This window comes from Dryobates pubescens, chromosome 34, assembly GCF_014839835.1.
Source record: "Dryobates pubescens isolate bDryPub1 chromosome 34, bDryPub1.pri, whole genome shotgun sequence".
Taxonomy (NCBI): domain Eukaryota; kingdom Metazoa; phylum Chordata; class Aves; order Piciformes; family Picidae; genus Dryobates; species Dryobates pubescens.
Window position 1 is genome coordinate 8,090,282 of NC_071645.1, and position 21,357 is coordinate 8,111,638.

Genomic DNA, 21,357 nt, shown 5'->3' on the forward strand with positions numbered 1-21,357 from the left:
TGTGGATGGGGGAGAAGGTTGTGGATACAGGAGCAGGTTGTGGATTGAGGAGCAGGTTGTGGATACAGGAGCAGGTTGTGGATGGGGGAGCAGGTTGTGGATGGGGGAGCAGGTTGTGGATACAGGAGCAGGTTGTGGATGGGGGAGCAGGTTGTGGATGGGGGAGCAGGTTGTGGATTGAGGAGCAGGTTGTGGATGGGGGAGAAGGTTGTGGATGGGGGAGCAGGTTGTGGATACAGGAGCAGGTTGTGGATGGGGGAGCAGGTTGTGGATACAGGAGCAGGTTGTGGATGGGGGAGCAGGTTGTGGATGGGGGAGCAGGTTGTGGATGGGGGAGAAGGTTGTGGATGGGGGAGCAGGTTGTGGAATGAGGAGCAGGTTGTGGATTGAGGAGCAGGTTGTGGATACAGGAGCAGGTTGTGGATGCAGGAGCAGGTTGTGGATGCAGGAGCAGGTTGTGGATACAGGAGCAGGTTGTGGATGGGGGAGCAGGTTGTGGATGGGGGAGCAGGTTGTGGATGCAGGAGCAGGTTGTGGATGCAGGAGCAGGTTGTGGATGGGGGAGCAGGTTGTGGATACAGGAGCAGGTTGTGGATGCAGGAGCAGGTTGTGGATTGAGGAGCAGGTTGTGGATACAGGAGCAGGTTGTGGATGGGGGAGAAGGTTGTGGATGGGGGAGCAGGTTGTGGATTGAGGAGCAGGTTGTGGATACAGGAGAAGGTTGTGGATGGGGGAGCAGGTTGTGGATACAGGAGCAGGTTGTGGATACAGGAGAAGGTTGTGGATGGGGGAGCAGGTTGTGGATGCAGGAGCAGGTTGTGGATACAGGAGCAGGTTGTGGATGGGGGAGCAGGTTGTGGATGGGGGAGCAGGTTGTGGATACAGGAGCAGGTTGTGGATGGGGGAGCAGGTTGTGGATGGGGGAGCAGGTTGTGGATGGGGGAGCAGGTTGTGGATGGGGGAGCAGGTTGTGGATACAGGAGCAGGTTGTGGATACAGGAGCAGGTTGTGGATTGAGGAGCAGGTTGTGGATGGGGGAGCAGGTTGTGGATGGGGGAGCAGGTTGTGGATACAGGAGCAGGTTGTGGATACAGAAGCAGGTTGTGGATTGAGGAGCAGGTTGTGGATGGGGGAGCAGGTTGTGGATGGGGGAGCAGGTTGTGGATACAGGAGCAGGTTGTGGATACAGGAGCAGGTTGTGGATGGGGGAGCAGGTTGTGGATGGGGGAGCAGGTTGTGGATACAGGAGCAGGTTGTGGATACAGGAGCAGGTTGTGGATGGGGGAGCAGGTTGTGGATACAGAAGCAGGTTGTGGATGCAGGAGCAGGTTGTGGATACAGGAGCAGGTTGTGGATGGGGGAGAAGGTTGTGGATACAGGAGCAGGTTGTGGATGGAGGAGCAGGTTGTGGATACAGGAGCAGGTTGTGGATGGAGGAGCAGGTTGTGGATGGGGGAGCAGGTTGTGGATGGAGGAGCAGGTTGTGGATGGGGGAGCAGGTTGTGGATGGGGGAGAAGGTTGTGGGTGGGGGAGAAGGTTGTGGATACAGGAGCAGGTTGTGGATGCAGGAGCAGGTTGTGGATACAGGAGCAGGTTGTGGATGGGGGAGCAGGTTGTGGATGGGGGAGAAGGTTGTGGATGGGGGAGCAGGTTGTGGATGGGGGAGAAGGTTGTGGATACAGGAGCAGGTTGTGGATGCAGGAGCAGGTTGTGGATGGGGGAGCAGGTTGTGGATGGGGGAGAAGGTTGTGGATGGGGGAGCAGGTTGTGGATGGGGGAGCAGGTTGTGGATACAGGAGCAGGTTGTGTCTGCCTGCTGTGATTCATTCCACTGAGGGAGCAGGAGGTGGATCTCTGGGAACACAATGAAGTGGAATTGATCTGGATTTAAGCACCTTTTTAATGCTCAAATGCATGAATTATCTCCTCCCTGAACCAGGGGACTGCAAATATCAGTGAGCATGTGCCCAGCCCCACCTCAGCTTTCCCTGGGAAAGGGCAGAGCCAGAACAGCCCTTGCAGGGATGGAGGCAGGGATGGAGGCAGCCAGCAGTGGCCTGGAGGTCAGCTGGGAATGGTGAGGGCTGAGGCACAGTGCCTGGACCACAAGATGTGGACCCCACGAGGGGCTGCAGTGCCCATCCTCTCCTGCTCCCAGGCTATCCTCAGCAGTTCTCTGCCAGCCCTGTTTGATATCTAAGGCTGGGGAGATGCCCTGAAAAAGTCACTCTTTGCTCCAGGAGCTGTGGGGAGCTGGCTGAGCAGGGGACCTTGGTGTCTTCTGTGAGCTCTGTGGCTTGACACTGCAGCTTCAGCAGTGGCACTGCAAGGAAAGCTCCTCCCCAGAGCCAGGGATTCCCCTAGAGGGAATCACACAGAATCCCAGCGTGGTGGAAGGGACCTCTGGAGCTCATCCAGCCCAAGCCCTGCTCCAGCAGGGCACCCCCAGCAGCTTGCCCAGGGGCACAGTGCCCAGGGGGGGTTGGAAGCACTCCACAGCCTCTCTGGGCAGCCTGCTCCAGGCCTCCAGCACCCTCCCAACAAACAACTTTCTCCTCCTCTTCCCCTCCAACCTCCTGGGCTCCACTCTCTGCCCACTGCCCCTTGGCCTGGCCCTGGGCACCACTCAGCAGAGGCTGGCCCCAGCCTCTTGCCCCCCAGGGGCCCTTCAGCTCTTGCTGAGCATTGCTGAGCATTGCTTTGGGGCTGCTCTGCTGCAGGCTCTCAGCCCCAGGGCTCTCAGCCTTGGCTCCTGCCAGAGCTGCTCCAGGCCCCTCAGAATACTCAGAGTCTCTCCAGCCCTTCCCTGTCCCTCTTGATGTTGGGAGCCCAGAGCTGGCTGCAGGCCTGCAGTCGCTGCAGGCACTCAGTGCTCACAGGAGTTAGTCTGAGCTCATTAATTCCATCCTGCTGGGGCCATGCTCGTTGCCTCTCCTCCATCCTGCCTCTGGCTTTTTCCCTGCCTGGGGATTACTTCTGCCTCTCTCCTCAGCCATCTTCTCACTGACAGAGGCAGTGCCTCTCTGGTGGAGTCTCCCCCTGCTCCCCCTGCGGGCTTTGTGTCACCGTTGTCACCTGGGTGCTCGTCGCTGCCTCCTCTCATGCGCGGTGCTGCAAACCAGGCTGCTGCTTTATCAGCCCCGAGCAGAGCCTGGGGATTGCTTCTCCAGCTCCTCCGTGGCAGGGGGAGAAACACTTCAGCCACTTCCAGCTGGCAGAGGAGGTGCTGGGGAGATTACAGAGGCACAGCACCGGGCAGGAGCCCCTGGGGGCACACACAGAGCTCTGCCCTCCCCAGACTGCCCGCAGCTGAGTTTGCCTCCTGAGCGCTGCTTGGACCAGAGCTGAGCAGGTCCTGCTCTGGCAGCGCCCAGCAGTGCTCTGGGGATGCTCTTCCTCCCCTTCACCCACGGTGCCAACTCACACACTGAAGAGTTGCCAGGCCAGATTCCTGCCCCAGCCAGGCTAACCCAGCCAGGCTAAGCCCAGCCAGCCTAAACTCAGCCAGGCCAAACCCAGCCAGGCTAAGCCCAGCCAGGCCAGATTCCTGCACCAGCCAGGCTAAGCCCAGCCAGCCTAAACCCAGTCCAGCCAAACCCAGCCAGGCTAAGCCCAGCCAGCCTAAACCCAGCCAGGCCAAACCCAGCCAGGCTAAGCCCAGCCAGCCTAAACCCAGCCAGGCCAAACCCAGCCAGGCTAAGCCCAGCCAGGCCAGATTCCTGCCCCAGCCAGGCTAACCCAGCCAGGCCAAACCCAGCCAGCCTAAACCCAGTCCAGCCAAACCCAGCCAGGCTAAGCCCAGCCAGCCTAAACTCAGCCAGGCCAAACCCAGCCAGGCTAAGCCCAGCCAGGCCAGATTCCTGCACCAGCCAGGCTAAGCCCAGCCAGCCTAAACTCAGCCAGGCCAAACCCAGCCAGGCTAAGCCCAGCCAGCCTAAACCCAGCCAGGCCAAACCCAGCCAGGCTAAGCCCAGCCAGGCCAGATTCCTGCCCCAGCCAGGCTAACCCAGCCAGGCCAAACCCAGCCAGCCTAAACCCAGTCCAGCCAAACCCAGCCAGGCTAAGCCCAGCCAGCCTAAACCCAGCCAGGCCAAACCCAGCCAGGCTAAGCCCAGCCAGGCCAGATTCCTGCACCAGCCAGGCTAAGCCCAGCCAGCCTAAACCCAGTCCAGCCAAACCCAGCCAGGCTAAGCCCAGCCAGCCTAAACTCAGCCAGGCCAAACCCAGCCAGGCTAAGCCCAGCCAGGCCAGATTCCTGCACCAGCCAGGCTAAGCCCAGCCAGCCTAAACCCAGTCCAGCCAAACCCAGCCAGGCTAAGCCCAGCCAGCCTACACCCAGCCTGGCCAAACCCAGCCAGGCTAAGACAAGTCAGGCTAAACCCAGCCCAGCCAAACCCAGCCAGGCCAAACCCAGCCAACCTAAACCCAGCCAGGCCAAACCAAGACAGCTTAAACCCAGCCAGGCTAAACCCAGCCAGGCCAAACTCAGCCAGCCTAAACCCAGCCAGCCTAAACACAGCCAGGCCAAACCAAGACAGATTAAACCCCACCAGACTAAACCCAGCCAGGCCAAACCCAGCCAGATTAAACCCAGCCAGGCCAAACCCAGCCAGATTAAACCCAGCCAGGCCAAACTCAGCCAGACTAAACCCAGCCAGGCCAAACCCAGTCCAGCCAAATCCAGCCAGGCCAAACCCAGCCAGGACAAATGCAGCCAGGATAAGCCAAGACAGACTAAACCCAGCCAGGCCAAACCCAGCCAGGACAAATGCAGCCAGGATAAGCCAAGACAGACTAAACCCAGCCAGGCCAAACCCAGCCAGGTCAAACCAAGACAGATTAAACACAGCCAGGCCAAACCAAGACAGACTAAACCCAGCCAGGTCAAACCAAGACAGCCTAAATCCAGCCAGGCCAAACCAAGACAGATTAAACACAGCCAGGCCAAACCAAGACAGACTAAACCCAGCCAGGTCAAACCAAGACAGCCTAAATCCAGCCAGGCCAAACCAAGACAGATTAAACACAGCCAGGCCAAACCAAGACAGACTAAACCCAGCCAGGTCAAACCAAGACAGCCTAAATCCAGCCAGGCCAAACCAAGACAGATTAAACACAGCCAGGCCAAACCAAGACAGACTAAACCCAGCCAGGTCAAACCAAGACAGCCTAAATCCAGCCAGGCCAAACCAAGACAGATTAAACACAGCCAGGCCAAACCAAGACAGACTAAACCCAGCCAGGCCAAACCAAGACAGACTAAACCCAGCCAGGCCAAACCCAGTCCAGCCAAATCCAGCCAGGCCAAACCCAGCCAGGACAAATGCAGCCAGGATAAGCCAAGACAGACTAAACCCAGCCAGGCCAAACCCAGCCAGGCCAAACCCAGCCAGGCCACCTCATGTGTTGTCAGAGCCACATCAGGCTCCACCAAGTGCAGGTGGAATTGATTTCCATTCCAGAGATTTCACAGCTTGCCCTCAGAGCTTTGCTGCTTCATTGTTGATCAGAGGGCAGCAGGAGAGTCAGAAACAGCATCTGCCATGTGCCAGAGACAGACCTGAGAGCCAAGCTGAGATGTGGGCTGAGAACCTCCCCTGTGGGGCCAGGCTGGGAGAGCTGGGGCTGTGCAGCCTGGAGAGGAGAAGGCTGCAGGGAAACCTCAGAGCAGCCTTGCAGTAGCTGAAGGGCTCCAGGAGAGCTGGGGAGGGACTCTGGACCAGGGCTGGGAGTGCCAGGATGAGGAACAATGGCTTTGAGCTGGGAGAGAGGAGATTGAGAGTGGAGATGAGGAAGAAATTGTTGAGAGTGAGGCTGGGGAGACTCTGGCACAGGCTGCCCAGGGAGGCTGTGGCTGTGCCCTGCCTGGAGGTGCTCAAGGTCAGGCTGGATGAGGCAGCCTGTGCCTGTGGGAGGTGTCCCTGCCCATGGCAGGGGCTTGGAACTGGCTGAGCTTTGAGGTCCCTTCCAACCCAACCCATCCTATGCTGATCCCTCTCCTGTGCTCGCCCAGCAGCTGCCTCAAAGCGTGTGCAGCACATGCAGCAGGTGAGAGGATGAGAGGAAATGGCCTCAGGCTGTGCCAGGGGAGGTTCAGGTTGGACATGAGGGAAAATTTCCTCCCAGCAAGGGTTCTCAGGCACTGTCCCAGGCTGCCCAGGGAGGTGGTGGAGTCCCCATCCCTGGAAGGATTTAAAAGACACAGAGCTGTGCTGAGGGTTCAGTGGTTCAATGGCAATGGCTCAGCAGCAGTGCTGGGGTTGTGAGCTCTGGGTGGGAGGTTGGACTTGATGAGCTCAGAGGTCTCCTCCAGCCTCTGATTCTCTGATTCTAAGCTGTTGTGTGGTCTCCCTCCAGCGAGGTACCACACAGGAGGGCTTGGCAGTTCCCAGCACTCAGCTCCTGACAGCCAGGCTTGTGAAGACATCTGAGGAGAACCCTGGGGAGGTGGGAATCAGCTGTGCAGGGAGCAGGAGGAGTGCTGTGCGTGCACAGGGCTTCAAAGCCACCTTTGCCTCTCAGATCTGAGGCAGAGCAGTGGGAGCTGTGTGTTGGTTTGGGTGTTTCTGGTCAGCTGCTCCTCTCTGCCTGCTTCCAGCACTCCTCCTCATGATGCCCTCCAGTTTAACCTCTCCGAGCCTGGGGAGCAAAGGCAAAGCTGCCTCTGCTCAGGGAGCTCCTGTGCCCTCAGTGGTGGCACAGTGAGCACCCCAGAGGCTGAGATGTGTCTGCAGCAACCAGAGAAGGCTGCAGAGAGGAGCAGCTCATCAGAAAGCCTGGGCTGGGGCAGGGGAAGCTCATAGAATAATCAGAGCTGGGTGAAGAAAATCAGAGCCCAGGCTGGAGAGGAGAAGGCTCCCAGGAGACCTTCTGGTGGCCTTCCAGGAGCTGCAGGGGGCTGCAAGCAAGCTGGGGAGGGACTTTGGAGGGTGTCAGGGAGGGACAGGACTGGGGGGGATGGAGCAGAAGTAGAAGTGGGGAGATTGAGATTGGCTGTGAGGAAGAAGTTGTTGCCCAGGAGGGTGGTGAGAGCCTGGCCCAGGCTGCCCAGGGAGGTGGTGGAAGCCTCCTGCCTGGAGGTGTTTGCAGCCAGGCTGGAGGTGGCTGTGAGCAACCTGCTGTGGTGTGAGGTGTCCCTGCCCATGGCAGGGGGTTGGGACTGGCTGAGCCTTGAGCTCCTTTCCAGCCCTCTGTGGTTCTGTGACCCTGGGGGAAGTGAGCTGTGCTCAGCACTGGCTGGCATGGGTCCTCTCCTCCCAGACAAGGACAATGAGCTTCTAGCCCTGACAACTCTCTGGTTCTATGCAGTCTGAGTGGCTAAAATCCCTCCCAACCTAACCCCAAGCATCCTCAACCTCCCTCCAGTGCAGCTCCACCTCCAAGCCATGGGAAGAGATCAATCACTGCAGGAGATGCAGCCTCAGGGTGAGGATGTGCTGAAGCCATCCCTTGCCCCCAGCCATCCCCCTGAGAGAAGGCAGCTCTGCTGCAGCATCACCCCAAGGCCACAGCCCAGGAGGGCAGAGAGCAGAGGCCACACAATTCTGTGAGGTGTCCCTGCCCATGGCAGGGGGTTGGAGCTGGCTGAGCCTTGAGGTCCCTTCCAGCCCTGACAGCTCTGTGGTTTCCTGCCAGTAATTCATTGTTGTGGAGCTCCAGAGAGGGCAAAGGATTGGAAGTGCAGAAGTCTCTTCCCCATCACCTTAGAAATGAACCAAAAGGAGCTGGAGAAGGATTCATCCTCTTCCCAAAGTGTCTTGTGTGCAGCAGAGTTCCTCACTTCCCTTGCAGTATCATCTCCCCTTCAGGCAGTGGAGCAGGACACAGCTCTGTGCAGGCAGAGGAGGATCAGGAGGGAAGTGGCACGAAGACAATTGGCTCACAGCAGGGAGGAAGATGGACTGTGACAAGGAGAGATGGAATGAGGCTGTTGCCAGCAAAAGTCAGTGAGCCAGGATGGAGGGGGGGAGCCTGGGAGGCAGTGAGCATGAAATTCTCCTCATGGGTTTTGGTGTGGAAATGGCAGAAGAGCAGAGGAGGGAGGAGGCTGGGAAGGGCTACAGAGAGGCTGCTGAGGGGCCTGGAGCAGCTCTGGCAGGAGCCAAGGCTGAGAGCCCTGGGGCTGAGAGCCTGCAGCAGAGCAGCCCCAGAGCAATGCTCAGCAATGCTCAGCAAGAGCTGAAGGGCCCCTGGGGGGCAAGAGGCTGGGGCCAGCCTCTGCTGAGTGGTGCCCAGGGCCAGGCCAAGGGGCAGTGGGCAGAGAGTGGAGCCCAGGAGGTTGGAGGGGAAGAGGAGGAGAAAGTTGTTTGTTGGGAGGGTGCTGGAGGCCTGGAGCAGGCTGCCCAGAGAGGTTGTGGAGTGTCCTGGTGTGGAGAGCTTCCAACCCCCCCTGGCCATTGCAATGGAGTAGGGAAGGTATCAGGCTCTGTACTGGGAGCTGGGGAGGCCACAGCTTGAGTACTAGGTTCAGTTTTGGGCCTCTCACTCCAAGAAGAACCTAATCCATGCTGGAGTGAGTGCAAAGAAGAGCAATGAAGCTGGGGAAGGGTCTGGTGAGGAGCAGCTGAGGGAGCTGCAGGGAAAAGGAGGCTGAAGGGAGACCTTCTGGCCCCTACCACATCCTGAGGGGAGGATGCAGAGTGCTTGGGGTTGGTGTCTTTTCCCTGCTCTCAGGTGACAGAAGGAGAGGCAATGGCCTGGAGTTGTGCCAGGGGAGGCTTAGGTTGGAGCTGAGGAACAATTTCTGTGCTGCCAGAGTGGTCAGGGACTGGCAGAGGCTGCCCAGGGAGGTGGTGGAGTCCCCATGCCTGGAGGGGTTCCAGGAACCTGTGGTCATGGCACTTGGGGCCAGGGTTTGGTGGCCCTGGGGCGGTTGGGTTGATGCTTGGAGTTGATGATCTTGGAGGATGTTTCCAACCCAAACCATCCTATGAGTCCTGGGCCAGCTGCTCTGTGTGCCCCTGCTTTAGCATAGGGCTTGGACTGGAGGGTCTCCAGAGGTCTCTTCCACCCACCCCAGGCTGGTATTCTGGGATGGAAGGGAGCAAACCACACAGAAGCTCTGCCAAGCCTGGCAATTCCTTTTTGCCTCCTGAGCTGGGCATTGATTTTCCACCTGTGCCTGCTCTGGAGGAGAATCCTGCTTGGTGGCCACAGGCCTCTGATGTTTGCTCAGGTTTGCTGATGACACCAAGCTGTGTGGTGCTGCTGACAGCTGGAGGCAAGGATCCATCCAGAGGCACCTGGGCAGGCTGCAGAGCTGGGCCCAGGACAACCTCAGGAGGTTCAACAAGGTCCTGCAGCTGGGGCAGGGCAATCCCAGGCACTGCTAGAGGCTGGGCAGGGACTGGCTGGAGAGCAGCCCTGGAGGAAAGGCCTTGGGGGTGCTGGGGGAGGAGAAGCTCAGCAGGAGCCAGCAGGGAGCACTTGCAGCCCAGAGAGCCAAGCAGAGCCTGGGCTGCAGCAAGAGAAGTGTGGCCAGCAGGGCCAGGGAGGGGATTCTGCCCCTCTGCTCCACTCTGCTGAGCCCACAGCTGCAGCTCTGGGGCCAGCTCTGGAGCCTCTGTGCCAGGAAGGCTCTGGAGGGGCTGGAAGGTGTCCAGAGCAGGGCCAGGAGGAGGAGCAGAGGGCTGGAGCTGCTCTGCTCTGCAGACAGCCTGAGAGAGTTGGGGTTGTGCAGGCTGCAGAGAAGGCTCCCAGGAGACCTTCTGGTGGCCTTCCAGGAGCTGCAGGGGGCTGCAAGCAAGCTGGGGAGGGACTTTGGAGGGTGTCAGGGAGGGATAGGACTGGGGGGGATGGAGCAGAAGTAGAAGTGGGGAGCTTGAGATTGGCTGTGAGGAAGAAGTTGTTGGCCAGGAGGGTGGTGAGAGCCTGGCCCAGGCTGCCCAGGGAGGTGGTGGAAGCCTCCTGCCTGGAGGTGTTTGCAGCCAGGCTGGAGGTGGCTGTGAGCAACCTGCTGTGGTGTGAGGTGTCCCTGCCCATGGCAGGGGGGTTGGGGCTGGCTGAGCCTTCCAGCCCAAGCCACTGAGTGGTTCTCTGCTCACCTGCTCCTCCTGGCTGCTGGTGCCAAGGCTAATGAGCTCTGGCAGCCGGGGCAGGCCGGCGGCTCGGGCGCGTTCGGCTGCGCGAGCAGATGAATTCTCTCGCCGCTCACTCAGGGCTCTGTCTGCAGGCTACAGCTTTATTGACTCACCACTAATTTTCCTGTCAGGGTAATTCTCCCAATCAAGATTTAAAACAAACTGGGAGGGCACTGAAGTGCTGGCAATTCACATCCTAATGCTTTTTGATTTGATTAAGATACCTCCGAGCGTGAGGCTTGGGTTTAGCGGGGAATGGAGCAAGGGGAGGGGGAAGGCAGGGAGGAGAAGGGGGGCTGGGGATTGTGCTTGGATCAAGCTTAGGATCTATGTTTTTCTCCCCTTGGATCAGGCTTAGGATTGGTTTTCTCCTCTTATATCAAATTTGGGGTCTCTTTCTCCTCTTGTACCAAGCTTAGGGTCGTTTATTTTTCTCTTGCATCAAGCTCAGGGTCTTGGTTCCCCCCCTTGGAGCAAGCTCAGGGTCTTGGTTTCCCCTCTTGGAGCAAGCTCAGGGTCTTGGTTTTCCCCCTTGGATCAAGCTCAGGGTCTTGGTTTCCCCTCTTGGAGCAAGCTCAGGGTCTTGGTTCCCCACCTTGGATCAAGCTCAGGGTCTTGGTTTTCCCCCTTGGATCAAGCTCAGGGTCTTGGTTTCCCCTCTTGGAGCAAGCTCAGGGTCTTTTTCTCCTCTTGGATTAAAGTTAGGATCTTTTTTCCCCACTTGTATCAGCCTTAAGATCCTTCCCCCCCCCTTCTTGTATCAACCTTAGGATCTTTTTTTCCTCTTGGATTAAGGTTAGGATCCTTTTTCCCCCTCTTGTATCAACCTTAGGATCCTTTTTCCCCCTCTTGTATCAACCTTAGAATCTTTTTTCCCCTTCTTGTATCAACCTTAGAATCTTTTTTCCCCCTCTTGTATCAAGCTTAGGATCTTTTTTCTCCCTTTTATCCAGCTCAGGATCTGTTTCCCTTCTTGGATCAACCTTAGGATCCTTTTATCTCCTCTTGTACCAAGCTCAGGATCCTTTTCCACCCTCTTGTATCAACCTTAGGATCCTTTTGCCCCCTCTTGTATCAACCTTAGGATCCCTTTTTTCTCCTCTTGTACCAACCTTAGGATCTTTTTTCCCCTCTTGAATCAACCTTAGGATCCTTTTTTCCCCTCTTGTATCAACCTTAGGATCCTTTTTTCCCCTCTTGTATCAACCTTAGGATCCTTTTTTCCCCTCTTGTATCAACCTTAGGATCCTTTTTTCCCCTCTTGAATCAACCTTAGGATCCTTTTCCCCCCTCTTGTATCAACCTTAGGATCTCTTTTTTCTCCTCTTGTACCAACTTTAGGATCCTTTTATCCCCTCTTGTACCAAGCTCAGGATCCTTTTATCCTCTCTTGTACCAAGCTCAAGATCTGTTTCCCCTCTTGTATCAACCTTAGGATCCTTTTCCCCCCTCTTGTATCAACCTTAGGATCCTTTTCCCCCCTCTTGTATCAACCTTAGGATCCTTTTCCCCCCTCTTGTATCAAGCTTAGGATCCTTTTTCTCCCTTTTATCCAGCTCAGGATCTTTTCCCCCCTCTAGTACCAAGCTCAGGATCTTTTCCCCCCTCTAGTACCAAGCTCAGGATCTTTTCCCCCCTCTTGTACCAAGCTCAGGATCTATTTCCCCTCTTGTATCAACCTTAGGATCCTTTTATCCCCTCTTGTACCAAGCTCAGGATCTGTTTCCCCTCTTGTATCAACCTTAGGATGCTTTTTTCCCCCCCTCTTGTATCAAGCTCAGGATCTTCTTTCCCTCTTGGATTAAGCTTCAGATCCTTTTTTCCCCCTCTTGTGCCAAGCCCAGGATCTTTTTCCCCCCTCTCGCCTCTCGCAGCCCCTTGTGGAGGGCTGAGGCTGCGTGCGGAGAGCGCGATCCTTTCTTCCAGGCCGGCTGCTGCCGCTCCGCCTTTGCTCGCAGGGGAAGCTTCCTAAATAGAAGCAAATATCCAGACCCCAAAAGAAGAGGGAGGGGGGGGAAAAAAAAAGCAGGCCAGAAGGGAGAGGAAATGGCAGATTGCCTCTGCAGGGAGCGGCAGGAGGCTGCTGCCTGCAATTTCCCTCAATTTCTGGCCGTGAAATGCCAGCCCTGTTCATTCTCTAAGTGCTGCTTTGCCGGCTGACCCGTGTATTTTGCTAGCTGATGGGGTCGCCACCTCCCTCCTCTCAACCTGTTGAACCAAGAGAGCTGCCCCAGCTGCTATTTAGCTGCAGGATGGTTTTCAAAGCTCCAGGTAGCTGTTACTAATAAAGGCAGCATGCTCCTGGCAGGCTTACATTTGGAGAGGGAGAGGAGGGGAGAAGGGGGAGGGTGGATTGCTTCCCCCCCACCTTTTCCTTTTCCAGCTCCAGCTGGCTCCTACCTGACCAAGAGAGGCTTTTTCCTGCCTGTCTCTGTCCCTCAAAGCTCAGCATAGCTCTGCCTTCAGCAGCTGTGGACCCAGCTTGGGGTTTTGACCCTTCCAACTCAAGCCACTCCATGAGTCTGTGGCCACATGAGTCCGTGATGTCGTGACTCTGTGATTCCATGGTTCCGTGACTCCATGATTCAATGATTCTGTGATTCCATGGTTCTGATCCCCTGATTCTGTGCTTCTATGATTCCATGACTCCATGATTCCATGACTTTATGATTCTCTGAATCTATGACTCCATGATTCCAGGACCCTATGATTCCATGATTCCATGACTCTGAGATTGATTCCATGACTCTATGATTCCCTGATTCTATGATTCCAGGATTCCATGATGCTGTGACTCCATAATTCAAATTTAGGCCCTTTCTTCCCTCTTGCATCCAGCTTAGGGCCATTTTTCTCCTCTTATATCAACTTTTGGGGTCCTTTTTTCCTCTTGGATCAAGCTTAGGATCTTGTTTTCATATTGTATCAAGCTTAGGATCTCTTTTTCCCCTCTTGGATCAAGCTTAGGATCTCTTTTTCCCCTCTTGGATCAAGCTTAGGATCTCTTTTCCCTCTTGTGTCAAGCTTAGTGTCTTTTTTTCCCCCTCTTATATAAAATTTAGGCTCCTTTTTCCCTCTTGTACCAAGCTAGGGTCATTTTCTCCTCTTACATCAAGCCTGGAGTCCTTTTTATCCTCTTGGATCAAGCTTAGGATCTTTTTTTCCTCTTGGATCAAGCTTAGGGTCTTGTTTTCATCTTGGATCAAGCTTAGGGTCTTCTTTTTACCTCTTGTATCAGGCTTAGAGTCTTTTTTCCCCCTCTTGTATCAAGCTTAGGGTCATTTTTCTCCTCTTCTATCAAGTTTTGGGTCCTTTTCCCCTCTCATACCAAGCTTAAGGTCTTTTATTTTCCTCTTGTATCAAGCTCAGCCTCTTTCTTCTCCTCTCCTCTCCAGCTCAGACTCTTTCTTCTCCTCTCCTCTCCAGCTCAGACTCTTTCTTCTCCTCTCCTCTCCAGCTCAGTCTCTTCCTTCTCCTCTCCTCTCCAGCTCAGTCTCTTCCTTCTCCTCTCCTCTCCAGCTCAGTCTCTTCCTTCTCCTCTCCTCTCCAGCTCAGTCTCTTCCTTCTCCTCTCCTCTCCAGCTCAGTCTCTTTCTTCTCCTCTCCTCTCCAGCTCAGACTCTTTCTTCTCCTCTCCTCTCCAGCCCAGACTCTTTCTTCTCCTCTCCTCTCCAGCTCAGACTCTTTCTCCTCCTCTCCTATCCAGCTCAGTCTCTTTCTCCTCCTCTCCTCTCCAGCTCAGTCTCTTTCTTCCCCTCTTAGATCAAGTTAAGGATTGGTTTTTTTCCCTCTTGTATCAAGCTCAAGCTCTTTCCCCCCCCCTCCCCTTCCCCCCATCAGAAATCCCTTTGGTGGTGTTTTTTTTCCCCCTCCTTTCTCCTTTAATCTCTCTTTCTATTAAAAAAAATCTTCCCAGAGCTAATGTAATAAATTTAGATCCAAAGCCAGATGCAGAGCAAGGGAGGGAAACAAGAAAAGGGAAAACTTTGGGCAGGGCAGAGTCTCTCAGAAGGCATCAGGAGTGAAATCTGCTTCCCCCTGGGGGATCCTTCTCCACTTTCATTTAATTTGATCTTTCCCATTAAATTAATGCTGGTGGTTCTGCAGTCTCCGGGGGAGAGCAGGCTTCGGGGGTGAGCTTCTGCCACCGACCTCTCGGGCTCCTCTCATCCCTCTCCCGTCCTTCAGCAGCAGCGCTAAGCACTGCAGGCCTGTGGATGTAGTCTATCTGGACTTCAGCAAGGCCTTTGACACCGTCCCCCACAGCAAACTGCTGGCTAAGCTGTCAGCTCGTGGCTTGGACAGCAGCTCTCTGAGCTGGGTTAGGAACTGGCTGGAGGCTGAGCCCAGAGAGGGGTGGTGAATGGTGCCACAGCCAGCTGGCAGCCAGGCACCAGTGGTGTGCCCCAGGGAGCAGTGCTGGGCCCCAGCCTCTTCAACATCTTCATTGATGATCTGGATGAGGGGATTGAGTCAGTCAGCAGCAAGTTTGCAGATGACACCAAGTTGGGAGCAGATGTTAGTCAGTTAGAGGGTAGAAAGGCTCTGCAGAGGGACCTTGACCGACTGGACAGCTGGGCAGAGGCCAATGGGATGGCACTGAACAAGTCCAAGTGCCAGGGGCTGCACTTTGGCCACGGCAACCCCAGGCAGAGCTACAGGCTGGGGGCAGAGTGGCTGAGAGCAGCCAAACAGAGAGGGACCTGGGGGTGCTGATTGACAGCTGCCTAAACATGAGCCAGCAGTGTGCCCAGGTGGCCAAGAGGGCCAATGGCATTCTGGCCTGTATTAGGAATAGTGTGGCCAGCAGGAGCAGGGAAGTCATTGTGCCCTGTGCTCAGCACTGGTTAGGCCACACCTTGAGTACTGTGTCCAGCTCTGGGCTCCTCAGTTTAAGAAGGACATTGAGAGACTTGAAGGTGTCCCTAGAAGGGCAACAAGGCTGGGGAGAGGCCTTGAGCACAGCCCTGTGAGGAGAGGCTGAGGGAGCTGGGATTGTTTAGCCTGGAGAAGAGAAGGATCAGAGGTGACCTCATTGCCCTCTACAACTACCTGAAAGGTGGTTGTAGACAGGAGGAGGTTGGTCTCTTCTCCCAGGCACCCAGCAGCAGAACAAGAGGACACAGTCTCAAGCTGTGCCAGGGGAGGTATAGACTCGAGGTGAGGAGAAAGTTCTTCACTGAGCGAGTCGTTCGTCATTGGGATGTGCTGCCCAGGGAGGTGGTGGAGTCACCGTCCCTGGAGGTGTTCAAGGGGAGATTGGATGTGGCACTTGGTGCCATGGTCTAGTTGTGAGGTCTGTTGGGACAGGTTGGACTTGATGATCCTTGGGGTCTCTTCCAACCTTAGTTACACTGTGAGACTGTGACACTGTGAGACTGGGTCGCTCCCTGCCCTTTGTTTGGCGCTGCCCGGTCCTGAAGGGGGGGAGGGGAAGAGGCTTCCCAGGCCCTCCTCGGGAGGTTGCTGGGGTGGAAAAGCAGATCTGCAGCCCAAGGGAGCTGGAAAAAAAATTCAGTTAGGAGAAATAGCTGTCTCTAATAGAATCACAGAATCCAGGAGGCTGGGAAAGACCTCAGAGATGGGATGGAGTGGGGTGGAATGGAATGGAATGGAGTGGAATGGAATGGAGTGGAATGGAATGGAATGGAATGGAATGGAATGGAATGAGGTGGAATGGAATGGAGTGGAGTGGAGTGGAATGGAGTGGAGTGGAATGGAATGGAATGGAATGGGGTGGAATGGAATAGAATGAGGTGGAGTGGAGTGGAGTAGAATGGAATGGAATGGAATGGGGTGGAATAGAATGGAATGAGGTGGAGTGGAATGGAATGGAATGGGGTGGAATGGAATGGAATGGGGTGGAATGGAATGGAATGGGGTGGAGTGGAGTGGAGTGGAATGGAATGGGGTGGAATGGAATGGAATGAGGTGGAGTGGAGTGGAGTGGAATGGAATGGAGTGGAATAGAATGGGATGGAATGGAGTGGAATGGAATGGGATGGAATAGAATAGAATAGAATAGAATAGAATAGAATAGAATAGAATAGAATAGAATAGAATAGAATTAACCAGGTTGGAAAAGACCTCAGAGCTCATCAAGTCCAACCTCTCCCCCAGCACCATCTGAGCAACTCAACCATGGCTCCAAGGGCCTCATCCAGGCTCTTCCTGAACACCTCCAGGCACAGGGACTCCACCACCTCCCTGGGCAGCACATCCCAGTGGCCAATTCCTCTTGCTGGGAAGAACTTTCTCCTCACCTCCAGCCTGAACCTCCCCTGGCACAGCTTGAGACTGTGTCCTCTTGTTCTGGGGCTGGGTGCCTGGCAGAAGAGCCTAACCCCCACCTGGCTCCAACCTCCCTGCAGGGAGCTGGAGAGAGCAAGAAGGTCTCCCCTGAGCCTCCTCTTCTGCAGGCTAAGCAACCCCAATAGATTTGCTTTGAAAAGGTTTGGGACATGAGGAGCTCCTGCACAGAGTCATAGAATGGGTTGGGCTGGAAGGGACCTTCACAGAGCAACATCTTCAACCAGATCAGGTTGCCCAGAGCCCTGTCCAGCCTCACCTTGAATATCTCCAGGGATGGAGCCTCAGCCACCTCCCTGAGCAACCTGCTGGAGTCTTCCACCACCCTCACAGTGAAGAATTTCTTCCTGATACCCAATCTCAATTTGCTCTTCTCTGGTTTGAAGCCATTGCCTCTGGGTCCTGTGCCTGCAGGCCTTTCAAAACAGTCCCTCTGCAACTGGGGAGCTCAGAACTGGACACAGGGCTCCAGTGCAGAGCAGAGGGGCAGCACAACCTCCCTTGCCCTGCTGCTGCCCACACTCTTCTCCATGCCCCCAGCACAGCCTTGGCCTTCTTGGCCCCCAGGCCACCTTGCTGCTGCTGGCCAACTCCTTGTCCCCCAGCACTGCCAGCTGCTTCTGCTTGCAGCTGCTTGCCAGCAGCTTCCCCCTGCCCTGTGCTGCTGCAGGAGGTTGTTCCTGCCCAGGGCCAGGACCCTGCCCTTGCCCTGCTGCCCCTTCAGGAGGTTGCTCTCCCCCAGCTCTCAGCCTGGATGCCAGCACAGCCTGAGGGCTCTCAGCCACTGCTCCCATCCCAGGGGTTTGTGGTGAGCTCCGGGGGGCTCTGTCATCCTTCACCCTCACTCCAAAGCGGGGGGAACTTGCTTACTAGAGGAACCCCCAGCAGTGCAGCCTCCTGCAGGCCTGCCTGTGCTGTGAGAGCCCTAAGGCAGCAGCTTCCCAAGACCTGTGTGGGTCCCAGGGGCTTTCTTGATCATCATCTCCTGGCGCTTCTGAAGCGAGTGATTCATTTGCCATGGCTCTTCTCCACAGGCTTTTATTCTCCAGAGCCATCAAGGAACTCTCACCAAGCTCTGCAGTAGATTAGGGGAAAGTAATTGAGGGAAGTGTTTGCATCTAGAAAGATCTGTGAGCACTTTGCTGTCTGCTGGCCTGTGCAGGAGCCAATTACTCTTGACAGGGGAGCAAAACATCTTGGTGAGCTCACAAGGGGCTGGGGAAGAGAGCATAAAGCTGGTCTCATTTTGGCACTCAAGTGAGAGGCAATATTGCCTCTCCAAGGTGCTGAGATGCTGTGGATACAGCAGCAGTGTTTGTTTCTCTGCTGTGGCACAGGTAGGAAAGGTCTCTCCAGGGCTCCTGCCTTTGGTTTGTTGTTGGTTTCCCCCTCCTCAATCACTTTTCTTGTTGGGAGAAATCTCAGCCCCAGCCAGACTGCAGCAACAGAAATATCCTCTGCAGGCTCCTGAGCTGAGCCTGCTGAGCTGAGAGACAATCACTGGAACAGGTCTCTGAGCTCATCCAGCCCAACAGCAACCCAACCCCACCAGGGCCACCAAACCCTGGCCCCAAGGGCCATGGCCACAGGGTTCTGCAACACCTCCATGCATGGGGACTCCACCACCTCCCTGGGCAGCCTCTGCCAGTCCCTGACCACTCTGGCAGCAAACAAATTGTTCCTCAGCTCCAACCTGAGCCTCCCCTGGCACAATTCCAGGCCATTGCCTCTCCTTCTATCACCTGAGACTGGTCCTGCTTGACCAATCTGATCTCCTGTGACCAGGTGACCTGCAAAGACTGGACATGAGGAGGAAGCTCTTCCCCATGAGAGTGGTGAAGCCCTGGGATGGGTTGTGCAGGGAGGGGGTTGAGGCCCCAGCCCTGGAGGTGTTTAAGGCCAGGCTGGATGAGGCTCTGGCCAGGCTGATCTGGTGTGGGGTGTCCCTGCCCATGGCAGGGGGGTTGGGACTGGCTGAGCCTTGGGGTCCCTTCCAACCCTGACTGATACTAAAGTGCAATCAAGGTGAGGATGGGTCTGGAGAACAGAAGCAGCTGAGGGAGCTGGGGGTGTTGAGCCTGGAGGAGAGGAGGCTGAGGGAGGTCTCCTTGCTCTCTGCAGCTCCCTGTGAGGAGGCTTGGAGCCAGGTGGGGCTTGGGCTCTGCTCCCAAGGAACAAGGCACAGGACAAGAGGCAATGGCCTCAGGTTGCCCCAGGGAAGGTTCAGGTTGGCCCTGAGGAACAATTTCTTCCCCTTGAGGGTTGTCCAGGCCCAGGCTGCCCAGGGCAGTGGTGGAGTCTCCATCCCTGGAGGGATTTCAAAGCCCTGGAGCTGTGGTGCTGAGGAACCTGGTCTGGTGGTGCCCTGGCAGGACTGGGTAAGGGTTGGGCTCCATGGCCTGAGAGCTCTCTTCCAAGCATGCCAATTGCAGGTCTCTCTGCACAGCTCTGGAAAGCCTCACTGATGCTTGCAGCTTTTGTTCCTGGTTTCTCCTCTTTGCCAACCTTTTCTCTGGCAGTCAGGTGCTGCATGGGGCCTGTGTCCTCCTGGGCCATGTTTGCAGGGTCAAGGTTTAGGAAGGGCTGTAAAGAGGTCTCTGTTCCCCACTGTGAGCAGCTGTGCCCAGCACTTGCTCTGCTGCATGCTGGAAATAGCAGATGATGGAAATGCAAAGGTGCAGGGGACTGCAGGAAGCTGCCCTGCCTCAGCCAACCCCCACTCTGCAACCACCTCCTGTGACCTTGCTCCTCTTCACAAGGTTTCTCAGGACACTTTATGAGGGCTGGAAGCCCTCTGCTGGGAGCCAGGCTGAGAGAGTTGGCCTTGGGCAGCCTGCAGAGGAGAAGGCTCCAGGGACACCTTCTGGTGGCCTCCCAGCACCTGAAGCAAGCTGGGCACAGAGCTTTGAGCAGGACAGGCCAAGGAAGGGGTGGTTGGGAAGGCAAAGAGGGAGCTTGAGAGGGGAGAGAAGGAGAAATGTTTGAGCCTGAGGCTGGGGAGAGCCTGGCCCAGGCTGCCCAGAGAGGTGGAGCTGCCCCATGGCTGGCAGCAGGGCAGCTCAGGTTGCTTGGGGCTGGGAGCATCTCCTAGTTGCAGACTTTCCCTGCTGGCTGCAGGGGGTTGGGCTGGATGAGCTTTAAAGGTCCCCTCCCACCTAAACCAGTCTGGGATTCTCCACACTGCCTCTGCTTCTCCTTTCTTTTGCAGCAGTGTTTGTCCCAGCAAGGTCACAGAGGAGACCACTTGTGCCTGGTGCTGCTCTGGGCTGCTTTGTGTTCCCCTTGGAATCACAGAACTGTCAGGGCTGGAAGGAGACCTCAAGGCTCAGCCAGCCCCAGCCCCCTGCCATGGGCAGGGACACCTCACACCACAGCAGGTTGCTCACAGCCACCTCCAGCCTGGCTGCAAACACCTCCAGGCAGGAGGCTTCCACCACCTCCCTGGGCAGCCTGTGCCAGGCTCTCACCACCCTCCTGGGCAACAACTTCTTCCTCACAGCCAATCTCAATCTCCCCACTTCTACTTCTGCTCCATCCCCCCCACTCCTATCCCTCCCTGACACCCTCCAAAGTCCCTTCCCAGCTTGCTTGCAGCCCCCTGCAGATCCTGGAAGGCCACCAGAAGGTCTCCTGGGAGCCTTCTCTTTGAGGACACCTAATTATCTCCTCTTGACCTTGTGCCTGAGCAGCATCAGCAAGCAGCCCACAGCGAGGGGCTGGAGCCCTCCCCAGGTCACTGCACTCTTGGAAGAGCTCTGATGCTCCTGAGCAGAGAGGGACACAGGACAGGGCTGACTTTGACTTGGGGTTGGGAAGTCCTGGAGGAGAGGAGGCTCTGAGGGGAGACCTCACTGCTCTCTGCAGCTCCCTGAAAGGAGGTTGGAGCCAGGTGGGGGTTGGGCTCTGCTCCCTGCTCTCAGGTGATAGAAGGAGAGGCAATGGCCTGGAATTGTGCCAGGGGAGGGTTAGGTTGGAGCTGAGGAACAATTTGTTTGCTGCCAGAGTGGTCAGGGACTGGCAGAGGCTGCCCAGGGAGGTGGTGGAGTCCCCATGCCTGGAGGTGTTCCAGGAACCTATGGCCATGACCCTTGGGGCCAGGCTTTGGTGGCCCTGGGGGGGTTGGGTGGATGTTGGCCTGGATGCTCCTGGAGCTTTTTTCCACCCCAAACAGTTCTCTGATTCTGTCACAGTGAATAATTTGCTGCCAGAGGTTTCTCTCAAGGTCTTTCCAGCAGCCTGCCTGGGCTCAAGGCAAGGGCAGATGGCTGTTGCCTCAGCTCAGCTGTGTGCTGGGATGCACATCTCTGCTCCAGGAGGGGGTTGGAGCAGGGAATGGCCACTTGGGTGAGGACATTGCTGCCTGACCTCATGGTCTGAGCTGCCCACAGAGCCTTTCCTCCCATCTCTGCTGTGCCACAGACTGTCCCCTCCTCTGAAGGAGGGACTCCTAGGCTCCCTGAGTCTATGATTCCTCCCTCTTGGGCTGAGCTTTGTGGTTGGGGGGGCAGGATGAGGCCAGTGAGCTCTGTAGGAACAGCTTCCAGCTGAGGGCCATCAAGTCCTGAGCATCTCTGAGTGAGGGGAAGCCAAGAGGAAGGATCCTTGAGGACCTAAGCTCTCAGAGAGGGTTGAGCTGCTGCATGGGAGGCTGTGGGCAGGGGCTGACCTCAGAGGTGTTGTCTCTTTTGGCTTGGACACAGCAGCACAGCTCAAACCTGCAGCCTGGGAGGTCACTTTAACACACACCCCCTGGTGGGGCTGCAGCCCTGGAGACAGTTCAGGAGTTATTACTGCTGGAATAAGCTTGGGGAGGGGACCAAGTCTTGGCTCTCAGGAAGGAGAGGGAGAAATTGTTGTTCCAATAGCCCCCTGGGGGCTGGAGCTGCTGGTGACCCAGAAACAGTTTAGTTGAGTTTATTGCTTCCCAGACCTCCCCCAGGCTAAAGCTGTCTCCAGCAAAAGCAAACCA

The 21,357-nt window shown here is 56.2% G+C and overlaps 1 protein-coding gene across 2 annotated transcripts in view; it reads left to right on the forward strand.

Moving 5' to 3' along the window:
- Positions 1-21,357, forward strand: part of KIRREL3 (kirre like nephrin family adhesion molecule 3) — a 474,640-nt gene that overhangs the window by 224,334 nt on the left and 228,949 nt on the right. The gene's annotated exons all lie outside the window — the stretch shown is intronic.